This window comes from Staurois parvus, unplaced genomic scaffold (genome assembly GCF_062004578.1).
Source record: "Staurois parvus isolate SC_StPar_1 unplaced genomic scaffold, SC_StPar_1.0 ptg000866l, whole genome shotgun sequence".
Classification (NCBI taxonomy): Eukaryota; Metazoa; Chordata; class Amphibia; order Anura; family Ranidae; genus Staurois; species Staurois parvus.
This window is the reverse complement of record NW_028318662.1, coordinates 685925-702823: the sequence shown is the minus strand read 5'-3', so window position 1 is coordinate 702823 and position 16899 is coordinate 685925. Positions and strand designations below refer to the sequence as shown.

General features: G+C 43.3%; 1 protein-coding gene across 18 annotated transcripts in view; it reads right to left on the bottom strand.

Moving 5' to 3' along the window:
• LOC149443234 (neurexin-2-like) overlaps positions 1-16899 on the bottom strand; it is a 2355461-nt gene that overhangs the window by 1744684 nt on the left and 593878 nt on the right. The window lies entirely within an intron of this gene.

Below are 16899 nucleotides of genomic sequence, written 5' to 3'. Positions count from 1 at the left end.
AAATATCACTGGGGATTCCCATTCCAGCTCTCGGCATCCCATGAAGGCAAATCTGCAATCTTTCACTCATTGGGTGACTTAGCTAACTTTCTTGGAACTTTTGAACTCCCTCAAATCGCTATCCTTGATTAGCCTCTTAACCACTTCCCGTCCGGCCGCTGTTTATAAACGGCAGGACGGGACACCTACAGGAGCGGGTTGCCGTCTCTAAACGGCACCTTGTGTCTGAGGCTCGTGCGCGGCTCCTGTAGCGCGCACCCGCGAGCCCGATGATCGCCGAGTCCGACGGACACGGTGGATTACGTGACATGGTATGGGACCAATGAAATCGGTCCCATACCATGTGATCAGCTGTGTCCAATAAGGACACAGCTTAAGTGTAAACAAAAGCCGCATGGTGCGGCTTCCGCCTCCTTCTCCTCACACGGAGTTGTCTGTGAGAGGAGAAACAGCGAAGAAGAGGTAGTAGATAACTGCCCTCCACCTCAGTGACACCTGATCGCCCCTAAAGTGTCCCTGATCGCCCCTAAAGTGTCCCTGATCGCCCCTAAAGTGGCCCTGATCGCCCCACGTGTCCCTGATCACCCCAATAAGTGGCCCTGATTGCCCCAACAAGTGGCTTTGATTGCCCATAAGTGGCCCTGATTGCCCCCACAAGTGGCCCTGATTGCCCCCACAAGTGGCCCTGATTGCCCCCACAAGTGGCCCTGATTGCCCCCACAAGTGGCCCTGATCGCCCACAAGTGGCCCTGATCGCCCAACAGTGTCCCTGATTGTCAGTGTCCCTGATCGCCACATAGTGGCCCAGCAGTGTTCCTGATTGCCACAGTGTCCCTGATCGTCACAGTGTTCCTGATCGCCACACAAGTGGCCAAGCAGTGTCCCTGATCGCCGCAGTGGCCAAGCAGTGTCCCTGATCGTCACACAAGTGGCCCAGCAGTATCGCCGCAGTGGCCAAGCAGTGTCCCTGATTGCCACACAAGTGGCCCAGAAGTGTCCCTGATTGCCGCAGTGGCCCAGCAGTGTCCCTGATCACCACAGTGTCCCTGATTGCCGCACAAGTGGTCCAGCAGTGTCCCTGATCGCCGCAGTGGCCCAGCAGTGTCCCTGATAACCGCAGTGTCCCTGATTGCCGCACAAGTGGTCCAGCAGTGTTCCTGATCGCCACAGTGTCCCTGATTGCCGCACAAGTGGTCCAGCAGTGTCCCTGATTGCCGCAGTGTCCCTGATTGCCGCAGTGGCCCAGCAGTGTCCCTGATCGCCACACAAGTGGCCCAGCAGTGTCCCTGATTGCCACACAAGTAACCCAGCATTGTCCCTGATTGCCGCACAAGTGGTCCAGCAGTGTCCCTGATCACCGCAGTGGCCCAGCAGTGTCCCTGATCACCGCAGTGTCCCTGATTGCCGCACAAGTGGTCCAGCAGTGTCCCTGATCGCCGCAGTGGCCCTGATTGCCGCAGTGGCCCAGCAGTGTCCCTGACCACCACACAAGTGGCCCAGCAGTGTTCCTGATCACCACACAAGTGGCCCAGCAGTGTCCCTGATCACCGCATTGGCCCAGCAGTGTTCCTGATCACCACACAATTGGCCCAGCAGTGTCCCTGATCCCCACATTGGCCCAGCAGTGTTCCTGATCACCATACAAGTGGCCCAGCAGTGTCCCTGATCGCCGGACAAGTGGTCCAGCAGTGCCCCTGATCACCGAAGTGTCCCTGATCACCGCAGTAGTCCAGCAGTGTTTCTGATTGCCACACAAGTGGCCCAGCAGTGTCCTGATCATCGCAGTGGCCCAGCAGTGTCCCTGATCGCCGCAGAAGTGGTCCAGCAGTGTCCCTGATCGCCGCAGTGTCCCAGCAGTGTCCCTGATCACCGCAGTGTCCCCGATTGCTGCACAAGTGGTCCAGCAGTGTCCCTGATCACCGCAGTGTCCCTGATTGCCGCAGTGGCCCAGATCACCACACAAGTGGCCCAGCAGTGTCCCTGATCACCACACAAGTGGCCAGCAGTGTCCCTGATTGCCGGACAAGTGGTCCAGCAGTGCCCCTGATCACCGCAGTGTCCCTGATCACCACACAAGTGGCCCAGCAGTGTCCTGATCATCGCAGTGGCCCAGCAGTGTCCATGGTCGCCGCACAAGTGGTCCAGCAGTGTCCCTGATCGCCACAGTGTCCCTGATTGCCACAGTGTCCCTGATCGCCACACAAGTGGCCCAGCAGTGTCCCTGATCACCGCAGTGGCCCAGCAGTGTCCCTGATCACCATACAGTGGCCCAATCAGTGTCCCTGATCACCATACAGTGTGCCTGTTCATAAAGTGTCCCTGATCTCTGCCACACCAGTGGATCCTGTTCACTGCCATCGTCTGTGAGGAGAGAGATCCAGTACAGCTAACTGTGAGTAATTTTCAGCCTTTGCACAGAGTTTACACACACTCACAAAACATTGCCAGCCACCTCACTGTATCTCTGATTTTTGGCCAACAGTGACTAGTGTGAACCAACTGCAGCCAGATATCTGTCCCTCGCTGCAACACCATCCTGATCACTGCCATACCAGTGGGTCCTGATCAGTGTCAAAAATATGGCCAAAAGATCATATACAAGCGAGGAGGCATTTCAAATTCTGAGTATGACATATGAGAGTGACGGAGAACTCTCACTGTCAAACTCTGATTCTGTATATTAACCAGAACACAGCAGCGGTTCACTCTCTGAATCAGAAGAAGGTGTTCCAACAAAAAGAATGAGGAACTCCAAGGAGCAGCAAGCAACCACCAGCAGCTCAATACGTTCTTCTGATATGGCTACTACCAGCACTGTAAGTGCAAGTTCTAGTATTCAGGTGTCACATCAGCCACCAAGGATTAGGGCCCATACTGCTGTCCCAGATGCTCTTTTAAACCCTGTGTGGCTACCTTCAGGATCAGGAGCACCTATAATTCCCCCATTCATAGCCCAGTCAGGCATTCAGGCAGAAACCCAAAATTTTACAGCCATTGATTATTTCCATTTATTTTTCACTGAAGAGTTTTTGAATTCAGTTGTGCACCAATGCAATATTTTCACCCAGCAATTAATCACTCAAAATCCCAACTCCTGTTATGCTCGAACATTTGAGTGGAAATGCCTCACAGTTGAAGAATTTAAAGTGTTTCTTGGCCTTACATTTAATATGGGACTAACAAAAAAAAATGAACTGCATGCTTATTGGTCGACAAATCCCATTCAACACATGCCGCTCTTTTCTGCCACTATGTCCAGGACCCGCTATAAAACAATTCTGCACTTTCTACATTTCAACGATAATTCCCTGTTCCCCCCCAGAGATCACCCCGAGTACGACAAACTTTATAAAATTCGTCCACTAATCAATTATTTCAACCAAAAATTTTCAGAAATATATTGTCCTGAAAAAAACATCTGTGTCGATGAATCCCTAATCCATTTCACTGGGAGGCTGATCATAAAACAGTACATTCCAAGTAAACGGGCCAGATACGGGGTGAAGATGAACAAACTCTGCGAAAGGTCCACAGGATACGTGCACAAGTTCCGTACTACGAGGGAAAGGACAGTCAGCTAGAGCCCCCTGAATGCCCAGCCTATATGGGGATTAGTGGAAAAATTGTCTGGGACCTGGTATACCCCCTCTTCAATCAGGGGTACCATCTTTACGTGGACAATTTCTACACAAGCCTGCCCCTTTTCCGCCACCTTAAGTTAAGAGATCCTGGCCCTTAAGTGGCGAGATAAACGGGATGTGTATGTCCTTTCATCTATCCATAACAGCAGCTCATTGGAAATTCAAGGAAGTCGCGGTCCCATCCGAAAACCCCAATGCATACACGAATACAACCTGTTCATGGGGGGAGTGGATTTAAATGATCAAATGTTACAGCCCTACATACCCAACAGAAGATCAATCTACTGGTATAAAAAAGTATCCTTCTACCTTTTCCATATGGCCCTGTACAATTCCTACATCGTTTTTCAGAAGTCCACACAAAGACCTGTCACCTTCTTACAATATCAGGAAGAGATTATCACATCCCTCATCTATCAAGTAAGACCCGTACCTGAACAAATTCGGTCTGATGCAGTGAGCCGATTTCATGAAAGACATTTCCCCAATATCGCCCCCCCTACCGAAACAGACCGCAATCCTCAAAAGAGATGTCGGGTATGCTCCAAACATAGAATTCGATCTGACACCCGATACTACTGTCCCCAGTGTCCCTCAAAGCCTGGTCTCTGTATAGAAGAGTGCTTCCGTATCTACCATACCGCACTACATTATTAGTGAAGTACGGTGAAGATATATTTCTTTGTCCTCTGTTTGCTATCTCCCTGCCACGTTTCTGCCTGTTGCCTGAATTCATTTTCCTGACTTCCATCTGAACTGACCTCGGCCTGTTTATTGACCATGCCTCTGCTTGCTGCCTGAACTGACCTCGGCGTGTTAATGGACCATGCCTCTGCCTGCTGCCTGAACTGACCTCGGCCTGTTACTCGACCATGCCTCTGCTTGCTGCCTGAGCTGACCTCGGCCTGTTACTCGACCATGCCTCTGCTTACTGCCTGAACTGACCTCGGCCTGTTAATCGACCATGCCTCTGCTTGCTGCCTGAACTGACCTCAGCCTGTTAATCGACCATGCCTCTGCCTGCTGCCTGAACTGACCTCAGCCTGTTAATCGACCATGCCTCTGCCTGCCTCCTGGACTGATCTTTTGCCCTCCCACTTTAGTAGTGGGATTCAAGACAACACAGGGGTCTCACGTATGTGAGGGGATCCAGAGTAGTGTTTCCGAGCAGAGAAAACTTTTTGTTTTCTTTGGGTTTTTTAATTCCCGGATCAGGGTCTGGAGACCAGAGGCTTCGAAGAGATTTGGGTGGGATGAAGCCTCTACCCCTTTGTCCAGTCTTACCTAACCAAGGCCCTAAGCTTAATGTTTCTGCCTGGACCAATCCTTTTACCACGTCTTTGCTTGCTGTCTGTATTGACTGTGGCCTTTTTATGGACCATGTTCCTGTCTTCTTCCTGGACCACTACTTTGCCTGTTTGCTCACCACGTCTATGCATGACACCGGTACTGACCCATCTGCACATCCCACTGGCTACCTTCCTGCAAGACGCTGGTGCCACCCATCCTCTGCACTGAAACAACAGGTACTCTTTGGTTTATCTTTTGTTCAACTTCTTGGTGAATGAACATAGTGCTATGTGGACAGCCACGTACTAGTAGGTTAAGCTTTTAGGAACAGGCTGTAGGTGAAGCTACACTATGCTTTATTGATATATAATGTTTGCTAATTTTTGTGATAAACAGGTTGCAATGACCAGTAATCAGTCCAAACACTGAAAATGTCTTACACATGTGGTATCCCCATACTCAGGAAAAGTAGCAGAATGTGTTTTAAAGTGTTATTCTAAGAATACCTATGCAGTGTGTTAGAAATATGTTATTATTGGTAACATTGCATTAAAGAAAAAATAACTACTTTTTTTTCACATTTTCTAAAAATCTGTGTAAAAAATTAAGTCTTCAGAAGACTTTGCTGCTCGAGGACCTCCAAAATTGTGATACGTAGTCAATAAATTAGATGTGTAATTTTTGCCCTTAGTATGCCTAACGGTGCTTATTGCATATGGGGCCCCTCCATTTGGTTAGGCTGTGAAAAAGTCTTGCACGTGTGGTATCGTTATACTCAGGAAGAGTTAGAGAATGTGTTTTGGGGTGTAATTTTAAGTATGCCTATGCAGTGTATTAGAAATATCTTCTATATTGACAACTTTGCATAAAAAAAAATACATTTTCATTTTCTTTTAACATATTCCAAAAACTTTTGGCAAAAAATGAAGTCTTCAGAAGACTCCCCATGCCTCTTAAAACATACCTTGGGGTGTTTGCTTTCCAAAATGGGGTCTTTTTGTGGATAATTCCATTGTCCTGATGCTCCAGGACCTCCAAAACGGCAATAGGTAGTCAAGAAATTAGATGTGTAATTTTTGCCCTTAGAACGCTAACAGGTGCTTATTGGATGTGGAACCCTTCTATGTGGCCAGACTGTGAAAAAGTCTCACACATTTGGTATCGCCATATTCAGCAGGAGTTAAAGAATGCATTTTGAGGTGTAATTTTAAGTATGCCTATGCTGTGTAATAGAAATATCTCATAGATTGACAACTTTGCATAAAAAAAAATATATTTTCATTTTCTTTTCACATTTTCCAAAAACTTATGGCAAAAAATGAAGTCTTCAGAAGACTCCCCATGCCTCTTAAAACATACCTTGGGGTGTTTGCTTTCCAAAATGGGGTCTTTTTGTGGATAATTCCATTGTCCTGATGCTCCAGGACCTCCAAAACAGCAATAGGTAGTTAAGAAGTTAGATGTGTGATTTTTGCCCTTAGAACACTAACAGGTGCTTATTGGATGTGGAACCCCTCTATGTGGCCAGACTGTGAAAAAGTCTCACACATTTGGTATCACCATATTCAGGGAGAGTTAGAGAATGTGTTTTGGGGTGTAATTTTAAGTATGCCTATGCAGTGTATTAGAAATATCTCATAGATTGACAACTTTGTGTAGAAAAAAATACATTTTCATTTTCTTTTCGCATTTTCCAAAAACCTGTGGCAAAAAATGAAGTCTTCAGAAGACTCCGCATGCCTCTTAAAACATACCTTGGGGTGTTTGCTTTCCAAAATGGGGTCTTTTTGTGGATAATTCTATTGTCCTGATGCTCCAGGACCTCCAAAACGGCAATAGGTAGTCAAAAAATTAGATGTGTAATTTTTGCCCTTAGAACGCTAACAGGTGCTTATTGGATGTGGAACCCCTCTATGTGGCCAGACTGTGAAAAAGTCTCACACATTTGGTATCGCCATATTCAGCAGGAGTTAAAGAATGCGTTTTGAGGTATCATTTTAAGTATGCCTATGCTGTGTAATAGAAATATCTCATAGATTGACAACTTTGCGTAAAAAAAAATACATTTTCATTTTCTTTTCACATTTTCCAAAAACATGTGGCAAAAAATGAAGTCTTCAGAGGACTCCCCATGCCTCTTAAAACATACCTTGAGGTGTTTTCTTTTAAAAATGGGGTCATTTTGTGGGTAATTCAATTGTCCTGGTGCTCCAGGACCTCCAAAACTGTGATAGACAGTCAAGAAATTAGATGTGTAATTTTTGCCCCTAGAACGCCTAAGGGTGCTTATTGGATGTGGGGCCCTTCTATGTGGTTAGGCTGTGAAAAAGTTTTACACATGTGGTATCGCCATACTCAGGATGAGTAGCAGAATGTGTTTTGGGGTGTAATTGCAAGTATGCCTATGCCGTGTGAGAGAAAGAACTTGTTAAATGACAACTTTGTGGGAAAAAAAAAAAAATTTTTTTTACTTTCATCATTTCCTTAAAAAATTGGCAAAAAATGACAACTTCAAAAAACTCCCCATGCCTCTCATTAAATACCTCAGACTGTCTACTTTCCAAAAAGGGGTCGTTTGGGGGGTATTTGTACTGTCCTGGCACTTTAGTACCCCAAGAAATTGTATAGGTAGTCCGTGCATCAGGATTGATACATTTTCAAATATATCAAATATATATACCGTGGTCTGTGGACTCTATAACTTTCACAAAGACTAAATAATACACACTCATTTGGGTTATGTCTACCAACAAAATGTAGCACAATGGATTTTGGCCTAAATTTATGAAGAAAGTATATTTATTTGCAAAATTTAGTATCAAATACTAAGAAAAACATGTTTTTTTTCAAAATTTTCAGTCTTTTTTCATTTTTCTAGCAAAAAATAAAACCCCAGTGATGATTAAATACCACCAAATTAAAGCTCTATTTGTTTGAAAAAAATGATAATAATTCCATTTAGATACAGTGTTGTATGCCTGAGTAATTGTCATTCACAATGTGAGAGCGCCGAAAGCTGAAAATTGGCCTGGACAGGAAGGGGGTAAAAGTGTCCGGACAGGAAGTGGTTAAAGCCACTACTCTGGGCCTACGTTTATCAACCGGGTGGCAGACTCGCTCCAAGAAGAAGTGCTCTCGCTCAAATACATCTAAATCCCCTGCTGGTGGATTATCGGTGGGACTGTTACAGATCAAAGGTTGGGTTTCTTCCCCTCTGATGTTTACACCTTACCTGACTTTATCCTTCCCTTGATTTGCTGATTTCTCACTATATTGCTATATAAACACCAGTGGCGGACTGACCATTTGGGCTCGGGCACTGCCCGAGGGCCCGGGGTCAGTAGGGGGCCCCATGAGATTCCCCTGGTACCTTTTTTCATAGACTTTTTTGAGTTTCGGCAAGGACACAGGTGCCCCATGTCCCCTATTGCCCGGGGGCCCCATGAGTTGTCAGTCCGCCCCTGATAAACACTTTTTTATTATCTGTTTGATTACTTGCTCAAATGTCAGTTGATGATACTGCTTTCTTTAGATAAATGATGCTGGTCGGAGCCTAGGCTGCTACATGTTCACGATGTCGTCCTTGGCGAAATGTCTATGGATGTTGTGGACCTTGTCCCTATACCACAAATCACTTTGAGATGACCGCTTTAGGTCGCGACAGTTAAATTATGACGTTATTACACCCGCTCTGGGCGAGCCACTTTGTGCATTGTTCATAACTCCCACCGTAGGGTTTACAGCGTGCACATTGGCTCTGCTGACTGTTTTTTTAGCTCTATTTTCTCTGGACCTTTTTGGTCTTACACATTACAGTTGTCTCTATATGGCCTCCAGAAGGCAATACTTTCTGATATTGATTTTAATATTTCTGTTGGCTTACATGTTAATATATGCATTTTTCCTCAATGGTCCCCTTTTATGTTGTTGCAGTAATGTCATTGCTGACGACCTTCAACTTTTTCTTTATCTTATATACTCTCTTATTTATTCTGTTCACCCCTTTCTACGCTTCCTGCAGATTTTTTGTTTTTCTTAACTTTTTGGGTACTGGCATGAGTTCCCCTATCCCTTTTATTCTCCCACCCCTAAACTGTTACTATGGTATCTTTATTGCCTTTGAGAGTTTCTTCTCCCAATTGTAGAGGTTTTAATACTCCGGAAAAAAGGAGACAAATCCTTTATCATTTTCATAAACAACGCTCCCAGCTCTTATTTTTGCAGGAGACTCACTTTCAGTCTGACAAAGTACCTTCTATACAAAATAAAGATTATACTACCTGGTTTCATAGCACTAATCCCCTGGTAAAATCTAAAAGTGTGTCCAATGCATTCCATTATTCTTTTACCCCTGAAGTGTTGGAGTCATTTATATACCCTAAGGGTCAGTATATATTTTTAAAAAACGATGTATGCAATCTGTTTTTACAATGGCTAACATTTACTCCCCAGGAGCAGTTACACTTCCTCTCTTCTGTGGTGACGCGATTGGAGTCCTTTGGTACTAGTACCCTGATCTTGGGGGGGAGATCTCAACGCTCCTATGGTCCTGAGATTGGATTCCTCTATGGGTAAGTCTTCCTTATCTTCCTCCGTCATGACCAAAATCCACGCCTTGTTTTCCAAACTTTCCTTGGTGAACGTTTGGCGCACACTGCACCCGTCTAAGAAAGACTACTCATATTATTCGGCTGCACATACCTCATATAGTACGTTAAACTTTCTATATTTTTGTCTCTCAGTCACTTCTGGATTTTAATATCTCCTCCTCTATGGGCCTCTGTATTTTGGTCAGACCACACCCCTGTACATTTGATCATAGGCCAGCTGCCCAACACTACTTATAGATTTTCATGGAGATTAAATGATAATCTCCTGAAAGATCTGGTCTGTAATCAAGCTATCTCTCAAGCAATTACTGACTGTGTTCAAGATCATATTTCGGATCAAACACATTCAATGACTAAAGGGGAAGCACTTAAATGTGTCTTGAGAGGCATCTTTATTCAACATATGTCTAGGCTTAAACGAGAAAGATCGTCTGACATTCAACGTTTACTGACGTTAATCTCCGATTTAGAATCTACCCACAAAAACACTTTAAACCCTGATAACCTTTTAGACCTACCCAATGCTCATAGGGACCTCCTAAGCCTTTTCAGGACTAAATCTTTGATGGCCCGAGATAAAAAGCAACACCTTCATTACACCCAGGCAAATAAATGTGGTAGACAATTGTTTCGAGTCCTTCACCCTAGACAACCTAGGCATGTAATTTCACATCTTTCTTCCTCCAACAAAAAGCTTTGTAAAAACTCTGGGATTGCCTCTGAATTTAGGTAATATTATTCGGGGCTTTATAATTTACCCCCCCACAACAATCTATACCTTCCTTACATGGCCACTCAGACCTACTTTCTTATATCTATAAGATTGCATTACCCACCATCTCTCCAGCTGCCACCCAGGACCTCGATGCTCCTTTCCAGGCCCCCGACATCTTGGGTGCCATACAGGGTCTTAAGATCGGAAAGAGTCCAGGTCCGGATGGATTTACTCCCCATTTTTATAAGACCTTTGCCCCAGTCTTATCTCCACTTCTAGTTACCGCATTCGAAGCTATAGATGCATCTCACTAATTCTCATCACAACTCCTCCAAGCCCATATCGCTGTGTTCCCAAAGCCAGGGAAAGATTCATCAATTTGTAGTAACTAAAGGCCGATATCTCTGCTCAATGTAGACTTAAAACTTTTTTCCAAAGTTATAGCAAACCTCTGTTACCTCTGTTACTGTACTCTGTATCACCTCTGTTACCTGACATAATTCATAAGCACCAGGTTGGGTTTGTCCTGGGGCAAGAAGCCAGGGTCAACACTACCAAAACAATCCACCTTGTCTCCATGGTCAGGAAACCTCAAGTGCCAGCTTGCCTTATCTCTTGTGATGCAGAGAAGGCCTTTGATAGGGTTAATTGGTCCTTCCTTAGACAAGCTTTGGTGCAAATTGATGTAGGTCCGCAAATGTTAACCTGTATTATGTCCCTCTATTCCACACCCTCCACAACTGTGCGGGTTAATGGAACACAATCTGAGCAGTTCACTATTTCTAATGGCACACGACAAGGATGTCCCCTCTCCCTGCTGCTATTTGTGATAGTTATTGAACATCTAGCTCAAGCCATACGTAATAATAATTCTATCAACGGTATCCATACTCTCCTCGCATTGTAAACTCTCATCATATGCAGACGACCTATTATTATATGTCACTCAACCACATACTAGTATCCCTTCCATACTAACTGAAATCCAACTGTTTGGCGGCTTTAGCAACTTTAAACTGAATCTTACTAAACTGAGGGCTTGAATCTCTCTGTCACCATCCACACTTTTGATGCTTAAACGGAATTTCCATTTTAAATGTCAAATCAGGGCAACCACATACTTGGGTACGGCAATCCCTACCCATCTAAAAGACCTTTATGATCTCAATTTTAGTCCAGTCCTTACCAAAATACGCAGGTCACTAGAGACATGGCTTGTGCCATGGTTTGGACGCATGAACATTTTGAATATGGTCATTTTGCCTAAGCTGCTCTATCTATTTCAAACCAAACCATACCAATTCTATTACCTTCTGCTTTTTTACACACTCTCCACACCCTCACTATACAATTTATTTGGCACAGACACCACTCCAGATTGAAACAAACTTTTTTGCTATCTTAAATTTTAGGAGGAGCTAGTCTTCCCGCTGAACAAGACCTCTCTCCAGTGGATCTACGCTCATTGCCCTGGGGTTATTCCAACTCTTACCATGCTTTCTACATGCTTTCCCCCTTGACGGCAGCTGCGTTTAAGATTTGGTGTCTCCGTCATGGCCGTTATTTGTTGTCCTCTGACCCAAGCCCGCTCACTCCCCTTTATGACAATCCCACGCTTCCTAATAGTAGACATACCCTTGTATATGGCTCCTATGACAGATCCCTTGGCTAACTGCATGCTCTTTTATACACCCTTCTATGGGCAATTTTGTGAAAACTTTAATAAAAATATATTCAACCTAAAACGGACTATTAAAAACACACATTAATTTCCTAGACACATTATTATACATCGGGGATGACAAGCTGCACACCTGAATGTACAAGAAACCCACTGACAGATGCAACTATCTCCACAATTCCAGCTTCCACCCCCTGCTCACTAAACAGGCTATCATATACAGCCAGGCCATCAAATAGGAATTGATATAATCCACCCTCATTGGAGGGGAATCAACAAGCGTAGAACGTTTTTTCAGTTGGAAACCAAGTGGATTTTTGAAGTGCAGACATTGGCCTCTTTGGGACACAATATAGACATTGATGTAAACTGTTTCATTGATAATAGTTAGCCCTGTTTTCTGTTCCCGCTCAATTATTATTTTGATACTGCATGAGATGATCCTTTCCTGTATATTGTCTATGCATGGATTTTTACCCATTTATTGTGGTCTGTACTCATGTCTATTCTATTCTATATATTAATATTTTTTAATATTTTTTATCTCTATTCCCACTCAACTATTATTATTTTTATATTGCATGAGATGATCATATCCTGTATATTGTCTATATGTAGATTTTTACCCATATACTGTGGTCTGTATTCATGTCTATTCTATAAATATATTTTTTTCTTCTCTATGTTAATTTCAATTTATTCACATAGAAATCTGTAAGAGTTTTTATGTATTGCCACTCCCTAAATTATGGTAGATTGTAATTTTGTGGCATGAAATATTCAATTTTTTGTATTTTTAGTATTTTGTTTGAATATTAACAATATGATTTATGTTATCCATGTATGTTGAATAGTGATTTTTTTCTTACTTTATAGTTGTGGGCCATCATCCTTGACCGTCAGATTTTATACCCCCTCTCTGGGTTCATAGGACATAAATTACTGTGAGGCTTGTTCTCTCTTTTCCTGCTCTGCCTCTTTAAATTTTCTAGAGGTTAGTCACATGGCATTGGTTCCTATGGGGCGTTTTATTAATAAACTGTGCACAGCCGTTTGAACCTATTTTCCATTTTTATTTGGATTGCTAACTTGCAGGCATGAATAATTATTAATGTTATCATCTATCATATTTTTTCATATATATATTATCTTGGGAATTGCCATATGGTTTTGCATGTGTTGTCCTGGAACTTGTGACTTTGTCAGCTTTTCAATGGTTAAAGCACCCGATGCTGTTTGGCTATTCATTATACGTATTCTTTTTATTCTTTTTGGCTTTTACATTTTCCCCCTTAATATATTATTTCTCCCGTCATGTTCCGGTGGAGATATGTGTTTGCGGGACGGTCAGCGATGTAGATCCACTAAGTATAAAGATATAGTTAGTCCTCTACATTCTGTCTTCAACAAAATGGCGCCTGCATCTGCACACGTGCCTTGTGGGATATTTAAGACCCTTAATTGACATCCGGCATGTAGGCACACCCCTTTTGATAATGTGCATGTACACGAAACGCGTTAAGGAGGAGCCGTACGCTGTGACGTCATGCCGCTGGAGCCTCACGAAGGTCTGACGGCCATCTTAGAGAGTGGCTGGTCAGTTTCTCTACTTTTAAACTGTGTTTTTTTGCACAATTTCCACGTGGAAGATGTAACTTTTTTATTCAAATAAATCATATTAATACTACACTATGAGCACCTTCATTTTTGGCTCTCTATTGAGCTAAACGATTTCCAGGACTCCAGTTGGATTATGGTTGCCGAGCAATCTCAGATCCAGATCTCTTCCCATGCTGTCTGTCTGGTCCATTTAAAGGGGGCTTCCTGCAGATCCTTGGTCAATATATGATTCAACACATTGCGCTTTTATTATGCGCATCTGGTGAGTGCACATTTTTATCAATTCCCTGCACGGATAAAAGTCACGTGAAATAATCTATAAAAAGGTAAAACGAGCACTAGAGATGGCAGCTGGCATAAAAATGTGTTCACATTCCTGCATTCAATAGCTGCATTCCTATGGGCCGGATGTGAGTTACTATGTTCATTTGTACGATTCTGCTGCTGATTTATTAAACTTACTGCACTATATAGCACTTTCTTCTCTGGCTCATTTATTTTAAGCCACTAAGTTGGATCCTTTTAAGTGCTTATCATTGGGTGCGTAAGAGTGAAATGGAACCTTCCTATGATCCGGAGAGTGCTAGTGGAGAAGAGGTTTTGAGCAGATGCTTTTCCAGATGTACCCTGTTTGACCCCAGATGGATGATGACCAGGAGTGGTCTTGATTACTCAAAAGCGCTATAATTTGCGCTATTTGGTTAGTGCAACTTACCCCCCTTTTTTCCACATGCACCTGACGCACGGATCTGCACCTGTTTTTGGAGTTTTATACTGTCACTGTTACACTGTGTTGTCCCCTTCAGCGCAACCTTGCACCCCTATGTGGTGCTCCTTAATATTTCATTAATTTCATTTATTTTCATACTGGACTGAGCCTCAGCTCAACTCACATGCGTCTATAAACGCCATATTGTCTGTATCATTTTTATTTACTTATTTATATATGTTTGATGTACTTGAATTTATCAATTTGTGCGCTGTATTTTTTTATATCTACATAAAATAATCTGATACCACCTGTGCTACAGGATCCGTGAGCAGCGCGACTTTCTGACCGGTGTTTGTCAGGCCCTCACCAACACTTATTTTGTTTAATGACTTTCATAGACACATTTGTTTCATTGCACTCATTGCAGTGCTTTATTCACTTTTGTGTTATCAGTTATATTTAATATCTCCATATCATTAATATTTTTAGTTTTGCACTTTAAGACAACCAATGTTTTTTACTTTTTGCTATAGACATATCCCATAAAACATTAAAAAAATCTTCATAAATTTAGGGCAAAATGTATTCTGCACATATCTTTGGTAAAAAAAAAAGCCCAATAAGTGTATATTAATTGGTTTGCTTGAAAATTATAGCATCTACAAATGACAGTATATGGACTGGAAATTTTTTTTTTTTAATGGCGGCAAGCAGTGACTTATAGTGGGACTGAGATGGTACAACGGGAATTCTGACACTAGCTAACTGACAGTGACATTACATGACTAATACAGTGGTCAGTGCTAATAAAATTCCCTGACACTGTACTACTGAGTGTCATACTGAGAAGGAAGGAGTTAACATTTGAGGCAATCAAAGGGTTACCTATGTGCCTAACTATATGTAATGTTTATGCTGTGTACTGTTTTATTAGGGGATGTGACAATTTTTGTCTTCCTGCAAAACCGGCACATCCTTGCTGTTAGTAGGGAGAACTGTGTTGTTTGCCAACACATACCTCTCTCCTCTCACTTTCTCCAACAATCGGGGTGTCCCGGCCATGAATCATTGGCCAGGACCCGCTGATCAGCATGTCATGGAGCCAATGACAGAGTGGGTAGGCGGTGAGTGTCCCCCTACCAGGAAAAGCAAAGTCACGTATCTATATATATATACACATGCATACAGTTGTGGCCAAAATTATTCAACCCCCACTGAAATTGAGTGTTTTGGCCAGTTTGACATTGCTTTTGATCATTCAGTCATCTTGCTTACATTTACATTAAAGAGGCACTTGTAGGTCAGACAAATATAACATAACAGTTATAATGAAATAACCACAAATGTCTTTTCTGTGCTCACAGCATTATCAGTTTTATTCAACCCCCAAGTGACATTCAATCTTAGTACTTAGTACAGCATCCTTTTACAGTTATAACAGCTTTTAAACGTGAAGCATAGCTTGACACAAGTGTCTTGCAGCGATCTACGGGTATCTTCGCCCATTCTTCATGGGCAAAGGCCTCCAGTTCAGTCACATTCTTAGGCTTGCGCACTGCAACTGCTTTCTTTAAGTCCCACCAGAGGTTCTCAATCGGATTTAAGTCTGGTGACTGCGATGGCCACTCCAAAATGTTCCAGCCTTTCCTCTGCAACCATGCTCTAGTGGACTTGGAGGTATGCTTGGGATCATTGTCCTGTTGAAAGGTCCAACGTCTCCCAAGCCTCAGGTGTGTGACGGACTGCATCACGTTTCCATCCAATATCTCCTGGTACTGAAGAGAATTCATGGTACCTTGCACACGCTGAAGCTTCCCTGTACCTGCAGAAGCAAAACAGCCCCAAAGCATGATTGACCCTCCACCATGCTTCACAGTAGGCAAGGTGTTCTTTTCATCATAGGCCTTGTTCTTCCTCCTCCAAACATAGCGTTGATCCATGGGCCCAAACAGTTCTAATTTTGTTTCATCAGTCCACAGAACACTATCCCACAACTTTTGTGGTTTGTCCACATGGCTTTTGGCATACTGCAGTCGACTCTTCTTATTCTTTGGAGACAGCAAGGGGGTACGCCTGGGAGTTCTGGCACGGAGGCCTTCATTACGCAGTGTGCGTCTTATTGTCTGGGCTGAAACTTCTGTACCCACATCTGACAAATCTTTTCTCAGTTCCTCAGCAGTCACACGGGGACTTCTCTCCACTCTACGCTTCAGGTAGCGCACAGCAGTCGAAGTCAGCATCTTCTTTCTGCCACGACCAGGTAGCGTTTCAACAGTGCCCTTTGCCTTGAATTTGCGAATGATGCTTCCTAAGGTGTCTCTTGGTATGTTTAACATCTTTGCAATCTTCTTATAGCCATTGCCCTTCCTGTGAAGAGAAATCACCTCTTCTCTTGTCTTCCTGGACCATTCTCTTGCCTTCACCATGTTTGTAACCACACCAGTAAATGTCTAGAAGGAGCTGAGTATCACAGTCATTTTAAAGCTGCCTAATTGGTGCTTATTATGCTTGATTGCTGCTCGGTGACATCCACAGGTGTTTTCAATACCTGATGGAAAGCACCTGTATGAACCTCTGTTCTTCAGAGTGGTAGTCTTTAAGGGGTTGAATAATTGTGGCAATGAAGAAAC